The sequence below is a fragment of the Capricornis sumatraensis genome, chromosome 16 (genome assembly GCF_032405125.1).
Source record: "Capricornis sumatraensis isolate serow.1 chromosome 16, serow.2, whole genome shotgun sequence".
Taxonomy (NCBI): domain Eukaryota; kingdom Metazoa; phylum Chordata; class Mammalia; order Artiodactyla; family Bovidae; genus Capricornis; species Capricornis sumatraensis.
In genome coordinates this window covers 28,794,526-28,798,450 of record NC_091084.1, presented here as the reverse complement: position 1 = coordinate 28,798,450, position 3,925 = coordinate 28,794,526, and the positions used below count along the sequence as shown (strand labels likewise).

The following is a 3,925-nucleotide window of genomic DNA, read 5'->3' as shown; positions in this document are numbered from 1 at the left end:
TGGCCACCATTTGATAATGACCCCATTGATATACTGAGGCCTGGAGTGGGAACTGCCTGAGTCTGCCCTGGCATTTCTTGGGGCCCCTGCCTCTCTGCCACGTCACCACTTCTGCCTGGTGACAAGGGTCCTGAGGAGGACTGGACAGCTGGCTCAGAGCAGGGGACACCTATCACAGGCCCCCTCTCCCTCACTGGGCAGCGTCAAAAGAACCTTTGGTGTCATCGACCAAGTCAGCAGGGGCTTGGAGGGAGCCTGGAGCTTTATTAACTAATCTCTGGTACTTGAGTAATTTATTATGTTTAAGCTGGTGCCATCAAGTCTCTCAGCAGTGCCCGCGTGCGCTGGGAGATAAATTAAAGGCTGTCCAGAGATACTTGGTACATCTGTGTGATTGCTGGGCTGGTGAGATGGAGGTTTAAGGCTCTCTTTTCTTGCAAATTGGAAATTAGGAATTAATAAGACAGCAGGCCAAAGCACTGTGGTGGTGGTGGTGACTTGGCTGCCTGGCCAGGACTGGGGGAGGGAAGGCTGCTGCTGGGAGGGCGGGGAGGAGCGGGCGGAAGCCAACCAGGCTCTCCCCACGTGGTGGGTAATCGAAGGGGCCTGGAGCGGCTGGGCGGGGGGCTCTTCCTTGGCTTGCAGGGTAGGTAGCAGGGATTCTTCTGTTCCCTGAAAGAGGTTAAATGGATAATGAAGAGAACCCTAGTCTGTCTCAGAGGACTTCCTTGTGGCCCCCCAGCCCAGCCAGCGCCTGCTGTGTGATGGCGGGCAGGCCTTGTCCTCCTCTGGGCTTCTGTCTCATCAGCAAGATGAAGAGGTTGGACTCAGGGTTCATGTCTCCATTAGGCATCTGGAAAGGTTTTAATTCCTTCTGAAGTCAGAAGGAAAAAACCCCCCAAATTTAGGCTGTAGAAATGTTACAGGGTGTGCGTGCATGTGTGCTAAGTTGCTTCAGTCGTGTCTGACTCTTGACTCTTTTCGACCCCATGGGCTGGAGCTTGCCATACTCATCTGTCTATAGGATTCTCCAGGCAGGAATACTGGAGTGGGTGGCCATGCCCTCCTCCAGGAGATCTTCCTGACCCAGGGATCATACTCAGGTCTCTTGTGGCTCCTGCCTCGCAGGCAGATTCTTTACTGCTGAACCACCTGTGTAGTATAAATATATTTATCCTTATACCAAAGTCATAAAATGCAATTTTATTATGGACATTTTTGCATATGAGGGCAGGGGCTCACAAAACCTGTCCTGCAGCCTCTGTTGGGTCTGCTGACCGCCAAGGTCCTTCCTGTCCTAATTGTAGCTGATCTCCAAACTGTCAGCTCCTGGCTTGCGGTGTGAATTACTTCAAGCCCACCAGCTCCTAAAGAGCAGGCCTGTGTCTTACTGGGTCCCCACACAAAGGCCTACCATCTACCTGAGAGCTGGGTGTTGGTGGTGGACCCAGGAGAGAAACCTGGATTTTCGAGCTTCCCAGTGCCCCAGGCTGCTGCTTCCTCAGGGCAGAGACACATTAAATCTCTTCTGAGTCCATTCAGGCCTGGCCCTTGGGTCCTCTGTCTTAGCTCTTGAACTCCACGCCCCCAACCCCACCCCTGCTTTCTGCTCTCTGCCCCCATGAGCTCCTTTGGAAGAGTTCTGGGAAGGGCTCCATGCAGCCCCCACATGACAGCACTGCCTCAGGGATCAGCCCTGGAGGGGCCCCAGTCCGGGGGCCCCACGCCCACTGAACCCCCCCCCAGAGCCCCGGTCTGTAGTTGAGTAGCCTCACCACCAGGTGGCAGGCTTGCTCTACACACGTGCCTTGGCTGGAGCATTTAACTGGCAATGGTGAGGGGTGTCCGAGGATGCCAGATCCGCCTGCGGCCCGCGGTGTCGAGGCCTTTGTGGGTGGCTTCAGAAGCAGGGCTGAGGCCTCTCACCTTGACCTTGAACTCCTGCTGAGATTCTGGCTCCGAGAGAACCTTGGTGGTCTGGAAGTGCCTCCAGGCGGCTGTCAGGCATCTGACTGGAGAGCGCCCCCTAGAGTAAGGAGGGCTGAGTTGCCACCCTTTGAATGAGTGTGGGTGTGTGTGTGTGTGTGTGTGTGTGTGTGTGTGTGTGTGTGTAAGGATGTGTAGGTGGGACAGAAATGGACCTCTTATCTTCCCAGGCATGTGTGTGTGTAAGGATGTGTACGTGAGACAGAAATGGACCTCTTATCTTCCCAGGCCTCCCAAAAACTTGGTCCAGGAGAGAAAGGTAACCCACCTTTTAGGCTATTCCTGCTCTGGGCAGGGCAGCCTGAGTGGTCCTCCACCACTGCCGGCCCCTCTGAGCAGCCGGTGTGGGGGTTTGGGGGATGTGGGGTGCAGGGCTCCGTCCCTCCAGAGCACTGGGCTCTCCCTGAGGGACCCTGGGAGCCAGGGGTCAGGCCACACGGAACCTGGGCCCTCTCTTTACCAGGAGGGGGAACAGGAAAGGATCCAAGCCTGGGTCAGCTGCAGACCAAGAAGAGACGAGAGGAGCCAAGAAGGAGCCGGTCCTGCAGCAGGAGTGAGGCCGCAGAAGTCCCAGCCCCGGCTTCCTGAAGAGAGGGCATGGGTCCCCCCTGCCCATCGGAAGATGAGGGAGGGCCCAGCCTCACCTGGAACGGCTTTTTGCGGGGAATGGTGGGTTCTCCCCAGGACCTGGCATGCTCGTGGGATTCCTGAATGGCTTCCAGAATGCCCTGCCACCAGCCAGGCCCAAGCCCCACTGCACCGGTGACTCACACCCTTCATTCTCTGCAGCGTCCTGTCTGTCCTTCAGCTCAAAAGCCCAGAAATAAACCCTGTCACCCTCACCTGGCTGGAGCTCCCCCTCCCCCTTGTTTGGGCTGGTTCAAGACCCACCCCTAGCCCTTCTCTCCTGGTCTCTGCTTCTGTTTCAGAAACAATGGGGACTTGTATGGGCCAAGTTTCTCCCTCCCCACAGCAATGGATTTTGAAAGCTGATTTGATGAAGCCCAGGGTGCTGTGGCTCCTTGGGGCAGGAGAAATCAGCCAGGCCTGGGAGGGGAGTCAGGGCAGGCAGGGATGCTCCAGTGTCCCGAGGTCTCCTGCCCTTATGGTTCACAGGGTCACGTCTGAGCCAGAGTCCGACAGACACAGAGACAGGGAAAGAGAGGCAGAGAGGGCGGGCCTGGGAGGGGGGTTAACTGGACAAGCAGAGAAAGAGATATTGGGGGAGGCAGGGTCGGGTGGCAGATGGAGAAGTAGGGGAAGAGAAGACAGAGATGAAGACAGAGACGGAGAGAGGAGAGAGGGAGAAAAGAAGGGGGCAGAACCATGCTGGCCAGGAAATGGAGAAAAGATGGAAATGAGAAAAGTCACAAACTGGGAAGGAGGAAAACAAAAAACACCCAAAAGACTGAAACGGATAAAAACATGGACATGCACAAACATGGGTGTGAACGGTTGTGTGCTTGTGGGTGCGCACGCGCACACACACACACACACACACACACACACACACACACACACACACACACACACAGCTTCTGGTCACTGTCCCGGCCCATCACTGCTCCTGCCTTTGTGTCTCCATCCCCTTGACCTGCCTTGGGCTCCTGAGAAGGGTGTGGCCTCCAGGTGACCCCTCTCTGATGACCTGGCCCCGCACACCCCGAAGACGCTGCCACTGAGCCTAGGATGCGCAGAGGGTCCGACATCTTTACGCCTCACACTTGTCGCCCAAAATTGGATCCAACCACCTCTCTCCCTTCTTCTCTTCCGCCTAGTTTCCTTAGTAACTGACGGTTCCCCAGCGAATTCCAGACCCCGGGTGACAGACCGCTGTCACTGTCACAGAAGCTCTTTCTTTCTCAGAACTGTCCCCCCACCCTTTCCCCCACTTCACCAGATTCACAGTCTTGGGCGGGGGTGTGAGGATGCCTGGGTA

At 56.3% G+C, this 3,925-nt stretch overlaps 1 non-coding gene across 1 annotated transcript; it reads left to right on the top strand.

Annotated features, from left to right (window-relative positions):
- Window positions 1-2,350: 2,350 nt before the first annotated feature.
- On the top strand, window positions 2,351-2,437 carry LOC138093347 (Z6 small nucleolar RNA). The gene has a single exon (XR_011146075.1). It is a non-coding gene; the product is annotated as a Z6 small nucleolar RNA (small nucleolar RNA).
- Window positions 2,438-3,925: the final 1,488 nt, after the last annotated feature.